General features: G+C 38.6%; 1 protein-coding gene across 1 annotated transcript in view; it reads right to left on the minus strand.

The window, feature by feature from the left end:
- Positions 1-20,305, minus strand: part of thsd7ba (thrombospondin, type I, domain containing 7Ba) — a 147,222-nt gene extending 126,917 nt beyond the window's left edge. Inside the window, exon 1 of the mRNA XM_018682007.1 lies at positions 19,982-20,305. The gene's annotated coding sequence lies outside the window, so the exon portion shown is untranslated. The remainder of the gene's footprint in view (positions 1-19,981) is intronic.
- Between the last annotated feature and the right edge of the window lie 7,230 nt (positions 20,306-27,535).

Raw genomic sequence — 27,535 nt, forward strand, 5'->3', positions numbered from 1 at the left:
AAAATTTAACAAAAATATTTTGGGAGCATTTCAATCTGGCAGGAAAGTTCCATTTGAACTGTACCAATAAATACACTCAAACACCATTTAAATTTGCTGCAGCAATTATGGTTTGAGGCAAATTAATGTATTGATAATACATGGTTATGAAATAATAACTACAAAAAGGCAATCAAATCTGACAATTATTTAGTATGACATGTGTAGAAATGAAATTACTGACTGATACATTAAACCTCATATCAGTCTGATATCAGTCTAACCCAGGACAGGAGCTGAAAGTTTCTAGGTGTGTTGTGTATAGGTTCTGACAGGGGCTGTGCATCAGCAGAGCACTCTGTCTGACCTTCCCTGCTGTTGAGCCCATTACGCTTCAATTAACGACAGCGGCCTGCTGCGACCAGAAGGAACAGCTGCTGGGCCCACATGGTGGTAATTCAATGAGAGTCTCAGACAGGGGGGACACAAAACTTGATCCACCAATCAGACACACCTATGCACAAGGGGATACAAATTTACTCTGCTGTGTTGGGCCTTAAGATGGAGGAGCAAGAACCATGACCTGGACGCCATGAGAATCTCACAGTATGTAAGAGCTAGTTGGAAATATTGCTGAGTTTCACCATATGGGTAATTTGATTTTGTGTGCAACAAAAAAATCTGATTAGTGACTATGCACTCAGCTAATGGATACTCAAAGTTCATGTTAAAGCACTGCAGACATTCTTTTCAATTTTGATTTTATAATCATTTGAGTGGGTGATTATGCTCCAGTATTTAATTTAAAATTTATACTGTAATAAAGGTTGTGATGTTCTACATATGGATGCTTTAAACATAAGACAACTTCATGCAGTTAACGAATTTCCCACAAGTGGGATAAATAAAGTCTATAAAATTAATGGATGATTCTTCCCAAAAATGTCATCCACAGCTGCTTATATAACATATACAGTATAAGTCTACGCATTCTAAATGATTAAATACACTTTCATCCACAGTCTCCATTTTAAGGAATAGGTTGTGAGGAATGACACGCAGGTCTAACAGGTATTTGTGCCTAGGTCATTAATCAAAACAGAAGGTCCTAAAAATTGGTACAAGACACTGAACTGTGGACTAAACTGCAATTCTGCATACATATATGCAGTGAAAACATAGACCCAGCATTCTTAGATGCATTTTGGGCTATATCAAAATATCAGAAACACTTTAAGTAGATCTTCAACATATTTATTCTAGATAGCCAAATTAATATTTTTCACATGGTCACAAACCATGAGTCATTGCACTCCAATTCATTGTCCTTGGGAGAATTCAGAGAGCCAGATTAGATGTTCCATGGAGTATGTGCAATACTAGCACAATTAGCAACAGTAGTAGTAGTAGAGTGAGAATGAGAGGTAAAAACCGATAATCATGGCAAGCATTTCTTTAAAGTAATCAACATAAAAGACACGTATCTATCACACATGGATATCAACTTGTAGTGCAAAAAGTCACCTTGAAACTTTGTGCTCATGATGCAAAGCTCTACCAATTCCTGACAATGCAATTAACATGAAAAATGTGAAACAATATGTTTGTGTAGACAAGGTTTCCCCAAGGCCCCTAACAATGCCCACACCTTATCTGTAACTTCACCAGGAGTCTTAGAGAGTGTAATTACACTGGGACCCGCCAGCCTGGGACAGTCGCTGTGGGCTGATTGGATCTCACCTTGACTTGACCTCTCCGACCTGGGGTGACAGAGCCAACTCTCTACATCTCGATGAGGAACAATGCATTAGTTAATCAACTGATAAAAACTCCAGATAAAAGTGTCCTGATCCCATTAGAGCTGGAAATAACTCTCCACTCTCTGCTGGCAGTTTTACTGTTGCTAAGGATGTAGTGTAGCATCCTATAGAGCCAGTGTACTTCACCAAGGGCTGGGCTCTTAATGAGCAACATTTTTGAACGCAGAGTCAGCAGAACTTGCTCAGAGGGCAGACAGACCAGATATGAAACTCTGTTAATCTTATCAGTGTTGTCTCAGATCTAGGTCACCTGAGAAAAATATAGTCATGCGTACACAAATGTTTCCAGAGCACATCACCACAGGACAAGAAGGTGCTGATTGCAAAAACAGGGTAAATGAAAAAATGTCAGTGCTTCCACACACTTGTCCCCATCGCAAAAACCCAGAGCTTTATCAGTCACTGTTTGATGAAAAACGTGCACAATAAACTGGGTGATTGCAATTGAGTTAAGAATCCAAATGGTTAGATTTTTTTCATTGTCACCACATGTAGAATTTAGTAGTATTTTTAACAAATAGCAAAACTTAGCCAGTTAGCCGATTACATAGTGGGACTGGCCACTGAACATACAGGGACGAATCACTCTGGGCTATATGGAGCTGTACTGAGATAGTGATCTGTGACAGCTTAGAGGTGTATCAAATGAAACCAAGGAATTTGCGACTGAGGAAAAGCAAATGACATTACCATTGTGAATATTTCTGTCATCAGCTGTCTGTGATCAGTATGTAACTAAGAAGGTATGAGACAAACAATTAAATTCAGGAGAACAGCATCATCCTGTCACCATTAGTGGATGAGGCCTTGTTAGAAAGATACAGGTGAATGCGCCCTGGGGGACTTTAACAACATGTGACTCATTTGTCTGACAACAGTCTACATTTCAGGGATGAGACTGTCTTTGTCTCTTTGAATCTTATAATCTACTCAGACCTTCGGTAGCAGAGTGTTAAGACAGCACCTTCACAACTGTCACGTTTGAATAAACGAATCTGAAAGAGGCAACAGAGTGTTGGATCAACACTCACTAACTGAAAACTGCTGTACTGAATAATGCATTTCTCATAACAACAATGTGCTACAAATACATGTGAGACTGAACAGGGAGTACTGCTGTGAATTAGATGGTAATTGAAAACTTGACAAGTAACATTGCTCTCAATCTCTCAGAAACACCTCTGAAATACAGAAACTGTAGATTGTGAAGACAGACAACAATAAAAGTAGGTTGTGTGGCCATTTAATGCATTTCTAATGTACTTTAAATCAAATAATTACTTTATTTAGACTGTCTATTGTCTTTTCTGACCAAAGCAGTGCTTCACAGATAAGAGAACAGATAAAAGAGAGTGAGATAAATACTCACAAAGAACACATAAATATCAGACGAGAAAGACAGCTAAAAAAGTTTACTTATACAAAATAAGTTTTAAAAAAGGACAATGAATTGCTGAATACTCCTGATCTCTAATAAGATATTGTTTGTTATTTAAAAAAAACAAACAAAAAAACAAAACAAAACAAAACAAACAAAAAAACACTGAGCCTGACTACAAAATGCCTCATGCCGTCTCCAGCATCATCCTGGAGCAAAAACAAAATAATGTGTGTGTGTGTGTGTGGGTGTGTGTGTGTGTGTGTGTGTGTATTTATACAGTTCAGCATTCATCTTGATTTGATTTTAAAGGCCAACATTTAAGATTTGTAAAAGATGCTGAATTTGTATTTTGACGTTTCATCTCTTCAACTATTCCATCATATTTAATTATGTGAGTGAGCACTTTAAGTCATGAAAAGGACAGTCCTGTCTGAATCAATACATAGCTTCATTGTATCAACTCAGTTTCTATTTTCTTTGCCACATATAATATTTTGGTTTAATCAATCTTTTTTTAAAAGAAAAATGGCAGGAATGATGATTGATGTTCTTGGTGAAAACTGCAGCACACTGAAATTCTAAAGAGCTCTTGACTGAAATAAAGCTCTTGCTGGTACCAAAGGTAAAGTAATGTGCTCTTTAAAGTTTAAAAAAAAAAGGTCAACAATAGATCAGCAAAATATTGGGCGATCTAGGTATGATTTTATGGAAATAATGGAGCTGTATAAACACGCAGTTAAACTGAGAGCACATTCATTAAACATGAGAATAACTCTGCACTCTACTGTTCATGAAGCCTGGATTAGCTGTTGTTTAGCTGTTCAGATTTAGAGTCATGGTGAATGATGTCCTTGAGCAGCTACCTAAAAGAAAAAAAGGACCTGAGGAATAAGGAATCTTTATTGAATGATGTCAGTTTATGTTGACCAGGTAATATTATATTATATTCATGTCATTTATAACAGGCACCAAATAACAAAATCTCTTGACCAGAGACTTGACTCTGGTATTGATTCAGCGCTCTAAACTATCCTGTTAAGTATCTGCCTGTCCCTGTTGCTGAGCTTCAACTTGTGACACTCATTTCTCTTTGCTGACACAGTTGTCCATGTTTGACATTACGTTGTGTTATCATTGAGACTGTTCCCCCCTGACATGTTAAATAATTCTGCAGTTTGTGCAGCCCAGGAGGTGACTATCTGGGCCACGTTGAGCTGTGTTTGGTTGTGTGTTGCCCACCACCTGTAGCTCCATGTGAATCATTTTTATCAAAAGCACTCTGATCTTATCAATGAAATGATCTGAACAAACTCATACTGCTCCACTTCACCACTAACTAACCCAGACTGCTTAACAGATAAACAAAATGAAGAGTAAAAGACTAGTTCTCACAGTTTCCAGCTGTATCCAGCTGCACAGTCAAGAAAGATAATCTTTGATGTGCAGTTTTAATATTTTAGTTAAGATGTATAAAATATTAATTTTTCCCTCTGCTCTAAAGAAGGTTATATTCAAAAATTTGATGATAATGCAGATACAGTCCCATTGAATAAATGCACACTAATAAAGTGTTAACCACCCAGCAGCATGAAACTTAACTGAGAAGATCTAGCTACAAATGGTCTTCTGAGTCATAATTATATTTGAAAAAGCCTCAGGAAATATGAGGCATTGATAACAATTTAAAGAAAATTTAACCTCCCACACTAGAGGTTTTATTGTTGCTCTATCAGCCTCTAGGTGGGGAGATGCTGTATGACATAAGGACACGCAGTGTGAGAGCTCTATCTCCTTTGTTGGGTGCGGCACTTATCTGATTGTGCTTCCTGGATAAGAGAGGAAGGAGAAAGGGATGGGTGAAAGTGGGACTTTATTGAACTCTCTGTCTCTGTGGAGAACCCTGGGCTGGCCTCACTTTGTAAAAGCAGAGACCTCACTGCAGCCAAATCCAATCAAATGTTTTGAGGGCTGACAAGTCCAATCAGTCAGTGGCTGGTTGCTGCTCACCTCTTGGGTTCAGTTTAGGAGGTAAGCTTCTGGTTTAAGATTTTTACAGGTGCAGAGGCAAAACACGGTTGGTGAAAAATTTCTAGACGAAGAAGAGGATAACATTTAAAAGACATTGTTTCTCTTACTCTCCCACCATCTTCACTATCTTGATGGCATCCCTTTTTAATTGGCATCATAAAAACAGCACTGTTCCATCATTCCAACAGGACAGTTTGCTTGTAACACAGCAAGTCTAGTATTCAGCAAGTATTCACCACCTATATTTTAAGAACAAACCTTTTCACATAAACATCAATACTTCAGGTTTATGTTGAGAAATATATCCTTCTCACAATTCAAAGTGGTTCATAGAAGGTCTTTTACTGATATAGTGAAAGATAATGCCCCCTACAGACTTTTAGATCATTGTCTTTGATTAATAATGCACCAGGCCAAGATTACAGAAGACCTGAATCCATCTTTGAAATGCATGTCAAAATACAGTTCAGATCAGCACGTCAGAATTTTGTCTTCGAGCTGCAGTAAATGTAGCTTGAGGTCTACAGCAGCAGTGCATTCATATCAACTTATTCAAAATTCTCTCCTTTTCAGTTTGGTTCAGCTGCAGGATGTCTTTCCTCCTCAGATACCACCAAACACTACAGCACGTGCACAGGCTCTGTCCTCCCTCAAAACACCTGGGGCACAGTTCACTGGGAGTCAAAGTGCTACATGAAATACTAGCTGCAGGAAATGGGAGCAAAACGTGGCATTTCACAGCACAATGACTTTTTGAAGACAGAACTGTTTTGACAGTTCACAAAGTTTATTAGGCTGACTTGATGGACAGACGGGGTTAATGTTAACTAGCAAGCTAGTGAACGAGCTAGGTACTTCACTCAGGTGACACTAACTAACCGGCATCATGATGGAACGGCTGGACTGTTTAACGTAGCGCGACAGGAGCTGTTGGTCAGATGATGTCTGGAGATGAATGACATTAAACAACATACAACATCTTGGTGTTGTGCAGTATCTTTGCAGCGCCACAGTAGAGTTATTACAGGTAGTTATATTCACGACTTGCACATGTGTACATGAGGGATGACATTGGATGCGTTTTTGTTATTTTGCTAACAAGGGGGAGGGCAACCCTCCACCCCTCCACAAATCACCTACAGATTAAAGCTGAACAATATGATCCTTTTTAAGTCAAAAATAAAACTTGCAACAAAAGGTTTTGAAAAGGGAAAACAAACGTGTGTTTTCTCACAGTTGATCTTAAAACAGACCTATTAACACCTGTCTTATCAACACCTTGCTCATCATCATTCATCAGTCATTCATAGTAAGGAATGATAACTACAGTTTTTGCAAAATACTTTTATGTTATATATCACATAGAACACAGCAGGATGAGATGTCATGTCAGCAATAAAAAATTATATCAATGATTATAAATAATAAACACTCTGATAGCACAGTGTGTTCATCAGATTAAATGCTGATGCTCTATCTGTCAGTCATAGTAGACCTGAACCACAATCAATGAACATGCTAATCTAGACTCACATACCATCTGTGCCTTCAACACGATCGCCTGAATTTTCCCCAGCTCGCCTAGGACGCTGATAAAATCATTCTATCCTCAGAGACAGTGGCACAAAGATCTCTAACGATTTTCTGCTGTGCTTCATCTACCTCTGACTGCAATGTTAAGACAAGAACTTGAAAGAGCTGAAAAAGAAAAAAAAAACTATCACTGTGTGTGATAAAATGCAAGGAGTTTCACACTGACATATTATGTAACTTCAATGGTGGATCAATGGTGAGTCTCGCTTTTGTACTTCCACAGACTGTGATGTATGGGAAAAAGACAAAATGCAAGTGTAAAATGTAAAACAATTAGTTTCAGCACAGCAACACGACTGGCTGAGAGACGTTCCATTAAGACCTGGATTTTGTAGCAAATGAACTGAAACCTAGCAACACCCCAGAAATGACAGTCTGTCTGGACTGTTTTCATTGGTACTTGTCATATCAATTATAGATCACTGCAGTAATAACTGCATCATGTTTTGAATTAATACAGTTCTTTTTGGCTTCTTAAATTAGAAACTGCAGTAGTAAGAGTACAAACTAAGGTTCTCAAAGCATTGCAAAGTCTTTTTGCAAAGTGTTTGTTGGCCTGTTAATACTATCTATGTGAAAATGGGATGCAGTGTCTGATCAAACATGCATTGAATTTGATACCAAATTGAGATAACTGACTGTTTGCCTTAATATAATGGGACCCAGTGGAAAGTAAATCCACCGGTGTATTAAGTCAAAACTCTGTTCTACTTCATGAGTAATTTGATTAGTTAAGATCTGAGCTAAGCAGTATGTCATACAATTTAGATCAACTGTATATGCACTCAGAATTAGTTATTAATTGTATTAACCATGAATTAAATGTGCTGTAATTTCAATGCAGTACAAGGGTACATTTGGAGTTTTAGTAGTTCAGCTATTAATACACTTGACAGTGTTTGTGGAGGTCATGGTGGAAGCTAGGAGCTTTCACTGTACTCCTGGCACAGTGTGTATTTGTGTGTGAGAGACCTATCACACGCACTTTATAATTATAACTGCCATGGTTAAAGCAATAGATGCAAATGATGTTCCCAAGCCACAAGCTTTCTCTGTGGTTTCCTATGAGATCCACCCCTTAGGCATACCACTGGCATCACACAAACAAGAATCTCCTGACTGAACCACTGGGTCACATAGTGTATTCTCAGTGTTATTTGTACAAATCAATGCACCATGTGTAACAAGACATAACAGAAGTGCTAATTTGCTATTGAAAGACATGAGATCGTACCCACTTCGTTTTTGATGATGTATAAAATTTCCTGTGCTGCATTTAGTAATGTTTTTCAAATTTCACAGCTTATACAGCAGATGTTGTTATTGTTAATGAAAGCAGCAGGCAGGAGTTTGTTTTGGATGTGGGCTGTGTGACCATAGCTTGGAGAAGGGGTTTTTCAACAAGGTTACAAAGTACCAGCCTTGAGCTGAAGATGCCTCACAGCTTTACTATGAATGGAGAATGTTTGTTTTTGTTTTTGGAAGTCTAGACTAATGTCCATAAGTTGGTGGTAGGCACTCCACAGATAAAAAAAAAAAACTTACTTTTGTACTTGTTAGCCATTGGCAGTCACCATGTTTGGAGCAGTGTGTAGTGTTCATACTCATTTTATACCAGGGCAAAAATAAACAAACTCATAACATACTGCAAACAGTAGCTATACTGCTTTGCTCTTCATATATATTCAATCAGATTATGCATGCCTGATTAGTCTATTCAAAGACATCATCTGGTCTATGGACTGGAAACCCCTTTAGTTACTGGATACTGCAGCTGAACTGATGGACTGTAAAAGGATGATACAGAGCCAATGAAAGTCAATGACATTTTTAATGTGCTCAGATTTTAATAAAACATCATGCCTACGGCTTTTTAGAAAATTCCTTTGATGAAAGGGTAAGACCTGGGGTAATACATTATAACTATTTGAGCATGTAAAATAACATGAAAATTCAATAAAGGTCTGATTGATATCCCAGATGATTATATATGGTCCATGTATGGATGTATGACACTCATCTGTCCATCAAAATGTTCAATTTCAAGGGATAATAAGCACAATATTTCACATCCTATTTTATCTGGTATGTATCTTGTCGAACTTGTAAGGGGAAGTAAGAAGTGATAACAAGAAATTATCAGGGAAATCCAACATGTCACATTTGCCTCTAACATGTGTCTGCCCCAGAATTAGCAGTGTTGTTTACAGGTTTGCTGAACCAATTTCCTGCTCAAAAAAAAAAAAAAGAATTGTGACTGTAAGCTGCCTAACAACTCAACCTGAAACAAAACAGTGTGCTATTGTTTAAATGGTAACAAATGTCAGTAAATTATTACATTTGCCAGAGACCCGGTACACAAGGTTTCATTTTTAAATGTCTTTGAGGGTAATCTAAATATCCGATTAAATAATAAAGGATTTATGAGCCTGGGAAAAGATTTGCCGCAGGAGCTAAAAAGCTATTTGAAAGGGAATCTGCAGGGCTCCACATTTTCTGTGAAAGACCAGAGTCTAATCCTCACATCCCTGTATCATATATAAAGGTTGGCCATGGCATTGTGGGAGAGCTGACACAATAACCTAGGACTTATTTTCATTCGGAAATTTAGTCTCTCCTTTCATAAGGGCAGTCTTGCATGCTTTGTATTATAATAAAACAATACACCACTAAACCCACATCATTCACAACATAAACGTACACATGTGGAAAGTCGATGAATTACCCAGCATAGCTCTTAAAAGTCAAAATTGCCTTGGATTAGCCAAAATTACTTTAGCTAATTATGGGGCATGAGACCAGTTGAGAGCTATTTTCCATTGCATTATTCCAATTTATAACTGCCAATAATTTTTAGGGAAACACAAATTTTATACTAAGCAAACTAGCACCACATCACTAAAACATTTCTGATTAATATGATGAAACATGCCAAAATATCTTTCAGGCAGTAAGGTACATCCACAATATAAACTGCTGGTTTACAATACAAAAAGATAACCTTTTCCAACCTACATTACACCAACAGACAAGATCTGATAAAGCAGTAGTTTTAACTACAAAATCATCTGGATTAACAAACTACATCCCAAACCCTACTTTTCTCCTAAAATCTTCATAGAATAAAAAGCAAAATACTTAACAATTAAATCTCCAACCAATCCAAAGCCCCTCCAGAACCCAGGAGGTGATGTGGATAACCTAATAAGCACCATTGTGCCCTGGCACTCACAACTGTGCCAGATTTGTGCAAAGAGTGATTCCCATTCTAGGGTTCTGGCACTTGGCCAGGAGGCACTCAGCACTTGTACAAGACACCAGCCAGTGCCAGTCATTATCACATTGTTTGGAGGCACACAGGCTGTCCTAATTAGATGCAAAAGAGCAGGGAAACTGTATTTAGTGGCACCGTAAACGAGGATAGAGAAACACGTCACACAGTCTGCTGCTGCAGGTTGGAGTGTAATGAAATAATGAACTACCATGGGATATTCTCCTGTGGAGTGCAAAGTGCATCAACAGGCAGCCTTTTGAAACTGGCAACTGCTGTAGAGAGCAAAGGGCCATCACAAAAAAAGACCTGCAACACTGATCCTTGCACCGAGGGTGTCAGGGCATGAGGATGAAACGTGATCAATAAAAAATGATTATCACAGGAGCTCATCCTGGAGAGCCCAAAACTGCAATACATTAAAACAGCTGTAAATAAAAAAAGGCTCAGGCTGTTCAGACAGACACCAAATATTTTTATGTGATATTGGCTAGAGCCCTCACAAGATTTGGCATCACAGGAGGCATAATTTTATTATCAGCAACTTCAACAACAACTACTTCTGCCTACAACTTCATATGTCTCTTGCTCCTTGACTGCATATCATAATAAATGAGATGATCACTGATCTAGCAATCATTTTTTAGAGTGCCAGAATGTTTTGATGCATACAAAACATTCAAATAAGAACAGTTTGAAACTGCAACTAGGTTGTGTCTGTCAGTTCTGCTTGCCATTTAGGCAGGTAGCCAAGACTTTGTTCAAACAGTCTGTTTCTTCAGTATTTTTGTGCTGTTAAATTTAACTTGTAAGAGAAATTCTACATCCACTTGTCACTGTGGACAGCTGATTAAAGCGTTTCATGGCTTGGTTAAATTTCATCTTTAAAGAGCAGTAAGCATTTTAAATCTACACGTCAGAAGTGTGAAGATGGGACTGAGTTTTCTAGAAATATCCATAATAGGTCCACGAAACACTCTCCTGCAGTATATTATTATGAATGTGACATTCTTGAGTTCTTAGAATTAATACTTCTCTGCTGTTCACCACATGCAGCAGGGCTGGAGAGAGAGACAGGCTACAGAGAGAGAGAAAGACTGCAGGAGAATACTCAGGGATGGAGAGAGAGGGGGAATGGTAACATCAGTAGAATACCAGCTTCTAAAGACCAGGGCCCTAGGCTATCAACTATCACACTAATCCGCACACACACACACTGATAGATATTTTAAAACTGTTAAAACTAAAGGTGAGGTCTCATTGCCAATACACTCACGTTAAAATGTCTTCTCCAAAGTCAGAATATGTGAGGGTTTTTAAAAAGGATTAAGTGTACATCTGTGTGTGGGTGTGTTTGTCTGTGTTTGTCTGTTTACACATAATGACACAGTGCCAAAATTGTGGATGGCAATTAAGCGTAAATGAATAAATAGAATGATGTGGACTACATGAAGTGGAGCCTAGCCATGCACATCCCTACTTGTATCGGAGGATTGGCATACAGCTACAGCACAAAAAAGACAAATGATGTCATATTGGAGAAAAGAGGAGGAAAAGGATCTTCAGCATCACATTGTCAGTACCAGATTCAGCCATTCACACACGAAGGTCACGTAAATGTCAAAAATCATGAGTTTTGAGAAAGATTTTTGTGATTTTACAAATGGTGGGAATCTGAACCACTAGTTCTAAAGGGTAAATAGAATAATATAATAATAATAATAATATTTTTTTAATTGTCAACAAATCCAATGAGACACACATGATATAACATATTCCACTGTATAATATTAAACACACACCAATGAGATACATCCTTGCACTCTTTCAACATCGCTACATCTTTACCATTAACACAGATGTTGCTGTTTATTTTGAGTCAATTCCTCACAGATCGTCCTGCAACATAAATACACACCACTTCATCAAATATGTATCAATCAGCATCTGAACATAATCCTCCAAAAATGCACTATTTATTCCCTGCCCTTTTAGTAATGCCCCACTTGGAGAGTATTTAGGCATTTAAAAAAATAAAACCATGTATTTGGAGTCCATTTTTAAAGTGATGTCACCAATAGAGCTGGAGTGCCAGATGGACTAACACATTGTTGGTTTTCATAGTTTCATGGAATTTGTTGACAGTAAGGAAAAAAGAGTAACACCAGTCTTACAGTGTTAGGGATCATTTCCTGCAAGAACCTCTTCCTCTGTTATCTTTATGAACTCTAAGAAACTAGGTACATCAAATTCATGTTACTGTACATGTTTTGCTTGTATTAAAATATATTGCTTTACATGGCTTTTGAAATAAAATATGTTCTATCCAAATACTCCAACCAAGTCATCCAATCAGCATCAGATATCTAAAATATCAAACATATAAAACTTAAAATATATATTTATGCAAGCCTGCCTCAAGCCTTCTGTCTCTTTCCATGTCATGTTAGATGTTGTTTTCACTCACTACTAGTGGGGATGTCTGTATATGTCAGGACACTGGATGAGATGGGCAGTGACGTGCCTTCCAAGGGGAATCCTCTTCGGCCCTGGTAATACCAAGTACATACATTAGAGCCTTCAAGATTCACACAGTACATGGTCCCATCTTATTTGTAATTTCAGTTTGGAGACAGCTGCTTATCATGGTAAGTCTGACAAGACACAACAGTGGCATTAAAGAGAGACTCAGTGAATCAAAAGAACTTTCCTCTTAAACAGCTCCAATGGGACCACTCCGGGGCTCTCACCTCTTCAATCTAAGTCTGCCATCACTAAGTGATGAGGTATGCATCTACCACTTGCCTGTCATTACTTGTGACATCCGCTCATGTAAAATATCATCTCTTTCTAAATCCATAGGACACAAAAGGGTGTGAGAATATAAACCCAGTGCTAAGCCTTGAATATCAAAGTGGCATCAGATCAAATCCAACTGACTGCAGCTGCACATTTCCATTAGAGTGATGGCAGGAACAGCATGTTTTCACCAAAGGTCATGTGTTCTCTTCAGGTGAACAAATCCCTTCCTTTCTCATTAGATGTAATTACCGCTGACACCTCAAAGACAGCAGGAGAATAACAAAAAAGAGAGTGTCTATTAAGGCAAAGAGTCTGTACAGAGGTGAAAAAAAACAGCATCTGACCATTAAGAGGAAGGTGTATTGCTGCACTAATTCTATTATGGGCATGGAAGATTTAGTGAATATAAGCAGTGATCCAAAGTTAATAGGGGTGATAGAAGCAGGAGATCCAAGCTAAAGGCCAATGGGCCGACCAGGTTTTGTGACAGCTTCCTTCAGCTGCCTGACAACTGCATAGCACCCAAAGAATAACCTGTGTGGCCAGATGGAAAGCGCAGCAGACAAATAAGCCGGCTACTTGACAAAGACTCTTGAGATAAGACTTGCTCAAGCTCCTGCATTTGTATTCCAAGTGGGGTGGGGGCTAATGTAATTGAAAACTGTTGGGGTGTTGGGGGTCAGCAAATTCAATAGACTGGAAAAAAAGTGTTTGTGTTCTGAGTAGCAATGTGAAGTAGCAATAGCCTAGCTGAGCATAATGATTCTTCTGCCCAAATAATAGCTTCCAGATCCCACCCTCTTTCAGAGTGATGTGAAGAGGGATGGGAGCATGAAATCATCATCAGTAACTGTGTAAAGGGTAACGCTCAGTAAAAAAAGGTTTCCTCTAAGAAGGATTTTTTTTTTTTTTACTTAAGTGGATTCATATATTTTTATGCCACAGTGAAAAAGGTTGAGAATTGTTTTCCATAACCAAGTTTAGGTAGAAACTGTCTCTAACACCTTTATGTAAAAATTCAGCAGTGAGTGACAGAACAACATACATCATCTTGGGGGGTTTGATGCAGTATTTACTGCTTGATTAAACAAAAATGAATTCAAATAAATGAATGAAACACAGAGAACACATGAAATACAGTACGCATCACTAAATGTCAATCACTTTGAGTGATTTGACCTTCATCTGTGTCAGCGGAGGTAATGAGATCAAGGAATCCCCAGATGCACCAAGCATGGTTAATCACTTGACGGCCACATGCAGATACACAGAGACACAAAAGCCCACATGTAGCCCACACACAGTCAAATGTTTTCACATAACGATCCTCCACCCTGAAATGACTCCATACAGACACGCAAATGTTTTTCCAGTGGTAACCATCACAGCAGTTTGTGTAAGACTCACTGACTCTATATGCATATTACTCAGGATGACTGTCATGCATATTAAAATCTGTGATAATTATGCATTTTCCATGCATGCTTTATGTTTACACCAGAAGATCACCATGTGATGTGATGATATTCTCTCCATAGCTGAAACCTGCCTATCCTTTCTTCTTCGTTATGGACATAACAGAAAATTGGGTTTTAAGCTTTAAGCCAAAATCACAAGTTAATTCTACAAAAGAGTAGGAGAGAGGGTTTCTAACTTGAGGAAACTGATACATGTGTTCAAAATGATTCAGATGGAAGAGGTGAATTTTGCTCAACTTGTCATTATAGTGGTCCATTGTAATCAATTCAACCTCAGTTCAACATTTTTTCAGGTTGGAAAACTTTTAAAAGCCTCTTAATTCTGCAGAGGGTGAGTAAAATTGATACCGGAGAGACTTTTTAGACAGACTTGGTATCACAATGTATCCTGGATGATCACATGTGTCAAGCTATAAATGAGGGGCTTAATGTGAATTAGTTTCCTCATAAATGAACCCTACAGCCTCAAAATAGTGTCAGCCAGCAGTTTAATGGAAGTAAAGCCACTATGAGTAAATCTGAAAAAATCATAGTCAAGTAATATTTTTGCCTCCAAAGTGCTCCTGTTGGTTTAAAACTGCATTTGAACTTGAGTAATTTGTTCATTCTCGAGATGAAGAGGTTGTCAGAACAGGTCCACGCTGACATTCGTCTGCACAAAGTATTAAAGAATCAAAGGAAAGCTGTGATGCACTGCATATTTTCTTAATGCAGATCTGTCGACCATAGCTAAAAATCTTAAGATATGCTTTCTTACTTTGGATTGTGCCGGAATATTATTGTATGTAATTTAAATATTGTCTGGTTCATTGTAAAACAATCTATTAAAGTTGGTCATTTGGATAAGGGGCAAAAAATGATTGATAAATCTCACTTAATATAAAACAGCTAAGTGAGCATATTTACTCAAAAGGCAAATTTAGTGTCACTGATGACTGGCTTTCTGGAAGTGAAATGTCTGTATTTCTATTTGTGCAGCACTAGTCAATCTCCTATGTCTGGTACAACTATTGAAGATGAGTCAATCAGTAAACTGAGCTTAGGTTAATTCAAATCTGATCAGGTAGAGAGCAAGAGCATTAGAAATAACATATTAAGTATGATGAAATATGAAATAATGATAAGTATGATGTCTATGAGAGACCTTTCGCTTCCAGCTAACATAAATTTGCTCAATAGTTACAACATGATAGTTTGAAATACGGACAGTCTTGTTTAAATTGGATAATACAGAGATACGTAGAGATCACAGCAATGTTTGGGTGTTGGTCTGGTCCATACTTCAATATCACTGTTTAGCAACTTAGGGTGATATCTAAATAATATGTAGTTGTTTTACAAAAGCTGCAGCAATGTCTTCCTGAAGCCTTTGCATTCATTTGGACATTGATAGCCATGAGCCCTGACTTTGGCCTTTTCTCATTGGTTAGAATTAAAAAATATGACTTCTATATGACTTCAAGGCTGTTCAATATGTCTGGGACACAGAAGCCTTTGGAGCATATTTCTATAAATTCTATAACTAAAAAAATATTAGAAAACTGGCATATAGACTGACTTATTGATTCCCATTTTGCATTCATAATCCCATAACTGATCTTAAGCCTTACACTGTTAAACAGTATTGTTAAACAATTTTCCCTCTAAGAAATGTTTTATTTGTCCAAAGCCTGTGTATCTATTATTAAGTATCATTGCAGTGATATGCATATTTGCAGCATACGGCCCTTTTGAGTGCTTTTCAGATGCATCTAATCCTATTAGAGTTCATGACTCATTGTCCTGTGTACAAATAACTTAATGTTCATAATTTAATGCATCTGGAATCCTTTTGCCTTTTGAAGTAGCCGCTAATTATGGTTGCTCTTAAAACAGAGAAAGTGTGTCATTGATTATAAAGTTTCAAAGAAATATTCTAATATGCCAACGACTTTATTTATAAAACAAACTGTCATGATCCCTATTTCTTTGTAATACCATTAGGGCACTCAAGGATTACATACACCTACACAGTGCAGAAATTGCACTTAGGTAAGCTGCAATCACTTAAGTAGCTTTTGATTGAAATAACATTGTGTGGCTCTGAATAAGACAAGACTGCTCTTGTTTCACTAAAATCACAATGACAAAAAAAACTGATGCTAAAAAAGCACTGAACAGCTGTCATATTTCTGTCCGTCTTATAATTAAAGTAATGCTATATCATATCTTTTGTTCCATGCATAAGTAGATAATGTGTAATTGTGGCTCTAGGAATGGTAGTGTCTGACTATCTGTCAGTCAAAGACTTTGGTCCAGACCGAAGTGAAATTTTGTACAGACTTTTGTGGTCTCTAGAAGATAAATCCTAATGACTTAAGTGCTCCTCTGACTTTTCATCTAGTGCCAGTAGCAGGTCAAAATTTTCACATCTACTGGTTGGTTTGGCACAAAATTTTGAACATTCTTGGTTCCCAGATTATGTATCTTAAGCACCATCATTGGATAATTTATCCAGTACATTGGTTTATGACCAAATACCAGAAAAACTAATGACAGTCCAATCAGCACTTTATACTTAGTGCTAATTAGCAATTGTTAATATCTTAAACTATTATGGCAAACATGGCAAACCTACATGCCATACATTGTCTGTATGCTGTATATTTATTATTTATTAATTTTTGTCAGTTTCAATATTGATTAGGACTAATACTGTGGTTATATTGTATATTGTACTGTATTTGACACACTGCATTGACAATGTTAATTAAACTGGAGTGACAACAAGATCAAATCACTAAATGCTCATTTTTTTAAATGGGCCCATGGATGTGGGAGTTTCCAGATGGATATGTAAAGCGAAACTGCACAGGGTTTTCAAATTATATAGGGGCCCACAAGGGACAAATACACAGGAAGCGGGAGAGTTCATTCCACCATTGACTCCACTGTGAACAGATTGGCTGCCAGATGAAGTCTGTTTGCCAAGAAACACTCGGATCTACTGTACAAACTGTAATGTAATCTCTTGGCCTTGGCTCCTGGTTATGTGCCCTGATAGGCTTATAAAAGATTAATTATCACATAAAGTCTCCAATATTAGTACAAATCCCTCTTGATGCTGTAAGAATAAAATCATCACACACACACATGTATGCATGCATGCACGCACACACTATCCATGTAGAAGTCATGCTCACATATGTAGGGTCACACTGCTGGCAATTTGACCACAACACACTGCCTGCCTCCAGAATATCAATATACCACCCTCATATTTCAATCAATAATCAGGGTGGGATGCAATTAGTAACTTGGAAGGGTTATAAGAGTCACGTGACAGATCAATCAAGCAGAGAGGTGGCACACTCATTGGGGTGATTCACAGCCCAACAGTTTGTCCCCCGCTCAGCCTGAATCCACGCCGTCTATCTTCTTTATATGAAGCATTCAAGGCTGGAAATATGCATCTGTCAAACGTCCCCCATTACTCCGGCTGCCTGTCACACCTGGGGCAGCTCACAACCAACCAGAAAAAAAGACGAAGTGTAGCTGTCAGCAGAGAAACCTCAGCGGACTGAAAAGGCACCAGCTTCCCACATTTCTCTGACTCTAATGTCCTCAAAAACGTGGATATTTTTCTGGGTCTCTGGCTGAGTGCTGGGTTAATGACTGTGTCAGGCAAGTAGCTGAGGCAGCTTTTTTTTTTTTTTTTTTGCTCCAGATAACATTAAAGTATTGTTTTATATCAAGGTATGGTAAATCAGATGCTCCACATACTAATGCACAACACTACAATAATATTACATCTCTAGGCTGGTGGCTGTGTAGCTGAAAGTGAAGAATGTGTCATTGATAGTTGTGTGAAAGCCCAGACCATGGATACTTTTTCAGTACTGTGTACAGGGTGTGCCACCAAATGGAATCAGTGCTACAAAACTGCAACACTGTGGCTCTGTGGCTGTGGACTGTGGCCAGTATGGTGTAAATGAGCAAGTTTCAGGGGCAGCTCCTTGCAATTAAGGTACAGCTGATGGTTCAGCTCCTGCTGTTAATGTTTCCACTGCAGCGTGTCTGGATGTTCTCCCACCTCAATAGCCAATGTCTTTTCACATCACAAAGCTATTTCTCTCATTTCTCTCCATAGTCCAAGAGAACGCTGCAAACTATGTCATGAATGAAATATAAGCACACCGCTGTATTACTTATGAGACCTAACGCAACTTTGCTCTGAGCTATTTTCAGATTTCATTTAAATTCATCAGTTTGATGAATATTCTTATATCTCAGACACAGGCGATAGGGCATCAGTCCACAAGAAAATATTAGCTAAAGATGAACTTCAGAGATTACTTATCAGCAAAGACCACCTTTCAACTAACCAATGATGTCAACATCAATCACTATAGTAAGCCCTCTTGCAAAGGCTCCTCCAAGTGATTCCGAGGCAGTGCAAACAGCCACCAAGCCCACAATGAGATGTGATTCAAGTGACACTAATGTGCTTCACTGTTGAATTTCAGATGTAACATTGCATTGTCTTAATGTTTATTTAAACTTCAAAGGCTGAGCATTGCTCATGGGCAAACTTAAACCCATTTATACATCTCCTAAATGACTGAGACAAGAAGAAAGGGCTACTTCAGTCATTTATGCAAATTTACACATTAATTTCAAAGCTTACAATTTGAAAGGGAACACTATTCATCAGTGCTATAAATATCAATGAATAACAATTACTACATAACCTCCACTATGACCTAATCCTTCAGTGCATCACACAGTAGTGGACTGAATCTAATTATCCCCTTTCTCGCAGTTTCCAGCACATTAGAGTTAATGTTCCATGCACACAGATTTACAGTTTGTGTCAATTAATGAGTAGCAGAAGATCCATTCAAAAATACAGCCACACATGTTCAGACACACAGAGGGTCTGGGGATAAGAGCAACTGTCCTGCTTCTTTTAATCTTGCACCACACAGATAAATAGACTGCCCAGCAGGTTCTCTTTGCTGTGTATGAAGTCCCATCTGAACACTTCATAAATATACCAAAGAAACAATTCTGACATCAGATTATCTGGCTTTAGCCTCAGCTTAGTTCTGGGAGGATGCCAGCTCCAGATCAATAGTGAGTCCACTCGTCACCTGCTGATCTGTGAACGAACACCTGAGCTCATGCTCCCGCAACTCTTCACTCACTTCCTACCACCAGCTTTGATCAGCAAAAGCTTATTTTCCTATCTGTCTTGTTCTATTTTTTCTCATTCCCTCCGCCTCTCTCTATCTCTGTCTCCGTTTCTGTACAATGTGTGTTTCAATCTTAAGATATACACTGTCCTATGTGTACCTCTCAGATACACTCTTGAGACACCAGATTCCTAAAGTTGTCATTGCCACAGCTTACTAGCAATAAAAGCACACCTTTGAGTGCCTCACAAATGTATGAAACAACTTAGCTCCCACTGTTTCGCTTAAGACAATCAGAGCTCCACTTCAAATTCATCACAGCAAAACAGAGCAAGGAGAAACTAGAAATGTAGAGAAATCAATTTGTTCACATTGGAGAGCGAACAATGAGGCTTTCTGGTTTCAGTATTAAAGCTCCACAGTGCAAAGTGAATAAATCACAAAAAAGGTCTTACCTGGGCTCTTGGTGAAGCTGCTTCTGTTTGTAACAGATCCTATCTCTGCTTATGGGACAGAGTCAGGGAGAAATAGGAAGAGTAGGAGAAGAAAGGGAAGAGAGAGGAGGGCGAGGAGAGGGAGCGCAGGCAAGCTCAGTGAGACTGAGAGAAATCAGAGGGAAGGCGAGGAACTGTGAGGGAGAAACACAGACAGAGGGAAGAGAGGAGAGAGCAGTGACAGTGGTGCTCTCACACAGCGCTGCGTTACACTGAAGGGGATATGCTGGCTCTGGGAGGTGGTACTTCTCAGTCAAATGACATCTGCCTCTCTCTTAAAAACCATTGGCTAAGAGGAGTGATTTCCTAATAAGCCATCCCTGCTGTCTCCAAGTGAACACACCCCCTCCTTCTTTTTCCACTGCACATGCATTAGCAGATGCATGCACACTCACACATGCACATTTATTCTTTTTCTGTGCAGCCTATAAAAATGGTCACCCTTTTTGTCTGCCCTCTCCTCTTCCTACTCTCTCCCCCAGAGCTTTCATGTCTCTTTATCCTTTCAGGTCCTCTCCTACATGTGAATTATCAGTTTTCATAATTGTAGCAAGTGTTTTTATCTTGGGATTCAAAATTGCTGCAGCTTTCAATTGTGCCCTCTTTTAAAGGATAGCGCCAAGCTTTTCAAATAGCTTTCAAACTGAGAAACAATGGTTAGCTTCTCATGTTCTGTATAATGTATAGACCTACCCCATAAAGTATGCAATTTTCAGCCATTATGAGCCACTCTTGGTATATAATGACCATGATCACATTGAGCAATCCCTGTTTTCAATTCCTTTCAACAGATGCCAAGAGGCAGAGATGTATTAGTGTGTCCTTGTTGTTTTTTTGTTTGTTTTGTTTTTATCACCACGTTAAACAGATTATTAAGGTGGTCAGGAATTGGTCAACAAACCATGTAACTAGTAATTAATTGGTTTAACCACTGACTAAAAAAGTATTCTTGCTTTAACAGTCAACTATTAGTATTTTAAATGTGTGGGAGGAATTTTTTAATGGAAGATATGAATGCACAAATTAATTTAATTTAATTCTCAAGTGGTGTCATTGAATATTATGAGTAATTATACAGAGGTTGTTATCGCCTACTCACAAAACAACTGTTACCGTAAGATGTGGGGAAAAATGTCCTGATGATAAATGTCCTGTTACGTTTTAGGTCTAAGGGACACAGGAGTGAGGACCAAAATGCAGACATGGAGAGGGGGCTGTAGCAGTACAGCAGCTTTACAGTGACGGTGGTGAGGGAAAATGAATTGAGGACAGAGACAAAGGTGATAAGTCAAGACATGAGGAGGAGGTGAAAGTCCAAAAACTAGATATCTGAAAACCAGAACACAGGGGAGAATTCTCTCCAAGCAACAAGAGCAAAACTCCATACACCTCAGGTAAAGCACACACAGCACAGAACTCAACACAGCACAATAACTGCAAATGAAACACAGGTGAAACAGAAAATGGGCAGAACAAAGACATAAAAGCACCAAAGACACACAAGGCAAGTGACTACAAAATAAAACAGTAACAAAAACCACAAGAGACACAAGGAGGGTGAAAACCAAAATAAAACAGGAAACTAAAGTCAGAGGTTTCAAACATGTCCTTCCATAAAAAAAAAAACACTTGACCTTTGGTTATGTGGTCTTTCAGACATTGTTCTTACTGCATCTTGTGCCAAATGTAAATAAATATTGTACATCCCTCCATCCATCCAGCAGCCACCCTTGCATGGAGAAATACAACAACCCTCGTTATCAGTGACACTTGTGGCATTTAGTGAACAGCAGCCTGCATCTTGTTGCTCACGCTCACGCACATACTTGCGCTCTGTAAGCAGGCAGGTGCAAGTATCCATTAAGTTCTTACCATGTCAGTGTTCTTACCAGCCCTCACTGTGTGCTTGCTGGGGGTCCAGCCATGGCAATAACATTACTGAGCAAACAAGCAATGGTTAGCCAGGTTAGCTACAGTGCAGGGATCCGGCATTGGTTTGTTAGCTGATAATTATCAAATGGCAAGGCTATTTGCAGGTGATTTACCAGTATGATCAGCCCTGGGAGTCTGGATGAATTAGCAGACGTAAATCGATAGTTAGGTACCAATTTGTTACAGGCAAGCTAATATCTTAAAGCATAAGCTAGCTAAAGCCACAATATCACAATACATTTCACAGGCTTTGCAGTAATATTAGCTCACCTGTCCAATAGAAAGAGAGCTAGCTTGGGGTCAATTTAGACACCCAAAGCCACTCTATGAAATCAAATGCCCTGCAGACCTAGTTTCCCCCCATCAGTCCAATTCATGTTTGGTCAAACAAGCTTCATGAGATGAAGTTTTCTGTGTTTTTGTTGTGTTGTTGTAAGTATTTCTTGTGCTGGGGGCCCCGTTGTTTCATAACAGCAGTGGACTCCATTCTGTATAGTGCCCATGCTGTAGTAGCACAGAAAAAAGACTTTTAATGTGGCAAGGCACTCAGGAGCGAGCATCCTGAAAACTCGACCTGAGTTCTTTACATAGAAATCAGTCTACAGGGTGTTATAGGCAATGGAGAGAGTCGGGGAATGGCTACATTTTTATGTCACATTACAATCTTTTCACACTTTGGCAATAAAAAAAGCAATTATTTCATGTAATTGCTTCAAATTCTTCAGTCTTCCTTTAAGGGTCTCTGAGGTGACTGGAGCCAGTCCCAACTGACCTTGGGTGAGAGACAGGGTCCACCCTGGATAGGTCACCAGGCTATCGCAGGGCTGACACTTAGAGACAAGCAACCATTCATGCCCACATTTACACCCAAGGGCAATTTAGACCTGCATGTAACTTACATGTCTTTGGACTGTGGGAGGAAGCTGGAATGCCTGGGGGAAACCCATACAGCCACAGAGAGAGCATGAGAGCATGCAAACATGCAAAACCAACAGGTTCATACCCCCAACATTCTTGCTGTGAGGCGGCAGCTGCAGTGATATTGCTAATTATTTTTCTAGTAGAAAAAAGTCACGTATTGGTTTTGCGGCCCAGGAATTTACTGTTTTGGATCAGATGGCTGTTGTTTCCAGTGAAAACACTGTACACTACATGCCCAGCACCAAACAATGGACAGACCAAGCTATCAACATCCTAAGGTGATGATATGTCAGCACGGTGTTCACAGTTAGTGGCATTACCTTTAAATGTCCAAAACATCAAATAAAGCAGGTTCAAGTGAGGTGTAAGTGAGGTAGGTGTGTCTTTGTATAAACAGACAACAGGCAAAATAAGAGAAGCAATCACTGACCACTAATGCAGTTTCAAAGACAGGCCATGTTATGTGGAGTGCAATCAAAAATCAACAAAGGACAGCCAAATAATAGGTTTCCAAATTCCAAAATGATTTATTGTCTTAAGGGGAACAGGCCCGGTCATGGAGAAATAGACACCAAACTGGCAAAAAGGAAAAGTGCATGGGCCAGCACTTATATTTACCATAGCCTTAAAATTACCACACTGTTGATAAACCTGATCTCAGAAGCACCCCAAAGCAGTGGAAAAATAATGTGGTTGGATGAGTAATCCCACTCTGTATGTGTTACATCTGTATGGGTTTCATTTTTAGAAAGTCAAAGACTGCTTGCAATCCAAAAAGCCCACTACCAAATGCTAAACATTGTGGGGGATCTGCAATGTTGTGGGCAGTCATTATTGGGCAGCCACAGCAATTACATCACCTTACTGTCGGATGACAGCCGAGCAATGAGAGACCGCCGTATGGTACAAACACTATTCCCTCTAGGTGTTCGCATATTTAAAGCTGATGATGTCCCATTATGCACTGTTAAACAAAGTCAAGACTGGTTTCATAAAGATACAGTCGAACTTTCCAGTCACCACATCTACACATCACTGGACATTTTCCAGCCCACAGAATGCAAAGTAGATTATTACTCTACTGTTTTTAGTGAGATGTAGTGGAGTTGGGTCTGAAACGCTACATGAGCAGCAGCAGTGGCAGCAGGTTTGTGCAGTAATATTTGCAGACTTTGCAAATAAATAGTGAAGGTGGAGCAAAGCAGGGCAAAGCAATCAGCATGCTGAACATGAACAGCTTAAATATTGGCTGTACTGTATATTGCAGCAAGAAAAATATATTATGTGTGAGTGAAGCAACTCAATTTGTCTGCCTGAAACAGATGCACATATTTGTAGTATTTAGTAGCTTTGCCTTTCACAGGAAACAAAACCTACAACCAACTAACAACAAAAGCAAAACACCTAAAATAAACTCATCACACCAATAATCTTTAGAACTCAGTTGTAAAATTTTAATTTGTTACTTGGAAAATGTGTACCTCTACGTGTAACCCTAATGTCTATGAGACTTCTGTTAGTGAGAAGCCCTGTGTCAACTGTTCACCCCCATTGTTGATATATTTATATAGTTTATGTGAATAAAACTACTCAACCGATTTGATGATTTGAAGAATGTTGTCCTCAACTGTTACTCAAGAAGCCACCCCAACAGTCACAGATAATTTCATGTTAATCTTAAAGTAAAACTCCCCTCATTGACCAAGGGTTTGGTAAAATAGCTACACATGACACTGAGATGACTCTTAGGTGAATGTCTTAAATATTTAATTGCTTTTTATCTACAGCCTGCACTGATGAGTCTTTCTGAATTGTCATATTAACACTAGCAATAGTTTTAGTAGTAATTTTGGTGCTGGATGGAAATGTCTTTCAGTGTCCACATTCCAGGTTTTAAATGCAGGCTTTAAAAAAAAAAAAAAAAAAAAAAAATGCAGTATCAAGGTCCAAGCCAAGATAACATGATAGGCTGTGACATCATCAGGATTTACTTCTTTTTCTTCCCAGCTGAGTGGTAGTCCCCATGACTAGCAAGCTAATCTTATATATATAGTCTGTGTTGTATTCATCATTCTTTCTCCTTCTTTGTTCTATCTTTATTCCATAGTCTGTATGTTTTCACTATTCTAATTAATGACCGAATGGCTTTCATACTGCCATATTTCACTACTGAGACACAAGCTTATCTTTTGGTAGTTTCATGTCCTCTATTCTTGCATTTTTGATGGACTCCTTTTGTTTGACCTATACTTTTCTCTCTGACCCATTGTGGGATAATTGGTTGTGCTAGTGATAACCCCCTTGAGTTCCTGTCATTTTGCCCTGACATTCCTCCACCACCCCATACTTTTACCCAAAGAAAAACATAACCTAGGATAATTGGAATTTTTCCTCTTTCTTCAGTATCCGTCAACTTGCTCTCCTTGCTCCTCACAAACCAGAAACTTCCCTTTGACAACAGCCACAAAACAGCTGACCCATTACATGTGTTTACAGCACAATATCTAACAGCATGTTAAAACATAAAACCAAGATAATGCTAATTAATCTGACAGCAAATGAGCCTTTCCTTTCCTCAGGTGTAGAGGGCCAAAAGACTTATTTTATCATTTCCTGAAAGAGCAAGTTTGCAAATTTATGAAGTGGAAAGAATATTCAGACAAAGCTTTCATCTGAGCTGACTGTTGTCCTCTCTCATTATTTCATTTTGAGATTCATGTGTATCTAGGCTGTACTCTGCAGTGCAAGTACAAGACATCCCTTTCTTGAGGTTTCTCCCTCACAAAAGGGCACATGGAGACAACCCCCATAGTACTCACACAGCTACACAGACTAGGAAACACTCTGAATAATCAGTCACAAACTGAAAAGCCACAGAGCAAATCAAAATCTGGGGATGGCATTAATCCTGACAGTAAATTCAAATCACCCTATGCTGCTGGGGCTGATAGCTGACTGTCTGCATCTCAGCCTCTAGATGCTCTTTTTTCATCCATGGAATCACTGTGCACGGAGCACTATGGCTGGCTGCCTGCAGTTTGCTATCTGATTATGCATTTTATTTAAAGCTGTTCTTTCCAAGTACCAATCAGGATTTCCATCAGGTTGCCTGTCTGTTTGCCTTTGAAGCATTTAACCTCACATGTCAGTGTCAGCTGGAGGCAAGCCCCTGTAGCCATATCTAAAAATGGTTAAATTCACTTACAATATTAAGTACAATTGGAATTCATCACTATCAGCTTCTTCATGCAATGGAATATCGCTTCAATTATGCCCGAGCTATGGTGAGGGAGATAGCTTATCATCTATTTGAACTAGAACCCCCTGACATTTACCAGAGTAATTAAACTTAAACAAGGCAGTATCTAAACACAACTGCACAAAAGATCTGTTTTATTTTAAAAATTTACACATAAACAAAATCAACCTCCCTGAGAGCATAATGGTATGTACTTTTGTGTGCTAATGTCATTCACAAATCCTGTCAAATGAAAGAAATGGATGGTTTAAAAAAATGGAATAAAAAGCTGGTGTGCATATCATTCTGTGAAACTGTTGACAGTGGACTGCCAAAGCTCAGGTAATATGATGGATTTTAGTGTCTTTTGAAATAATCATAATAGAGGCACAGGACTAAAATGTGAATTAAAAGCTACTTTACGATGGAAAAAGTGATGAAAAATCACAAAGATAATGAAAACTATGTCAAAAGTACAGTTAATGACAATTATAACAGATAAAGTCATTACACATCAAGTAAAAAATGAGATGTAACTATGAAACATGTTATAATTTCTATGTTGCTAATGTTGCTCCATTTATCTTCTTTTCATTAAATTGTTAATTGATGGTAACTCATGTTATCCTGTCTACTAAAAATGACATTTCTATACAAGTAACCTGCAACAGCAAATACAATTTACACACTAGTTAACTGAGACTAGTTTTTCTTTTAACATAATAAGGACATGGTTTCAACTTTCATGTTTGGCAAGCTGCAAACACATTGATATTGAATGTATCATTAAAATGTTATAGAAACCTACTTGTTTTCCACCAAGATTTCCAATTTTGCAGTGCAATATCTACTTGTAGTGATGACACAATTTTTTAAACCCATGGCACTTGGTTAAAGTTAGAGAATCATGGTTCCATCTTTCCCTGACTTAAAGTGTTTTTGTTGTCCTAACCTAAAAGTATTTGTTTTCATATCACACATTTGTAGCAGACTGTAAGTTGTAAAGGAAATGCTGACATGATTGATGGATCGAGTGGATAGTCTTTATTGTTCCTTTGAACTGTGTGTAATGGGATGTGGCCAGTAGGTGAGGACTGCAACACGTGTGCTGTCATTGTGGTGTGATTTGGCTATGACTGAGTGAGACCACCAGTGTGCCTCAACAACAAATGGTGGTTGAAGACTTTGGGCTTAGTGGAGGAGAGGAACTAACAATAGATAAACTGCGCCATGCCGGTTGATGCGTTGCATCTGTCCTTGAACTTCTTCAGTGGCCATGCAAAGAACATACTCTGAAAGGTGGTGTTGGTTCTGTGATGTTCAGCATTGCAAGATCCTGAAAACTAATTGTTCCTAAAATTTGAGATGATGAGGTCCTCTCATGAACAATGTGCTGTATGGGCAGTAGTGGTTCTTTTCCAAAT

Source organism: Lates calcarifer, linkage group LG1 (genome assembly GCF_001640805.2).
Source record: "Lates calcarifer isolate ASB-BC8 linkage group LG1, TLL_Latcal_v3, whole genome shotgun sequence".
NCBI classification, from domain to species: domain Eukaryota; kingdom Metazoa; phylum Chordata; class Actinopteri; family Centropomidae; genus Lates; species Lates calcarifer.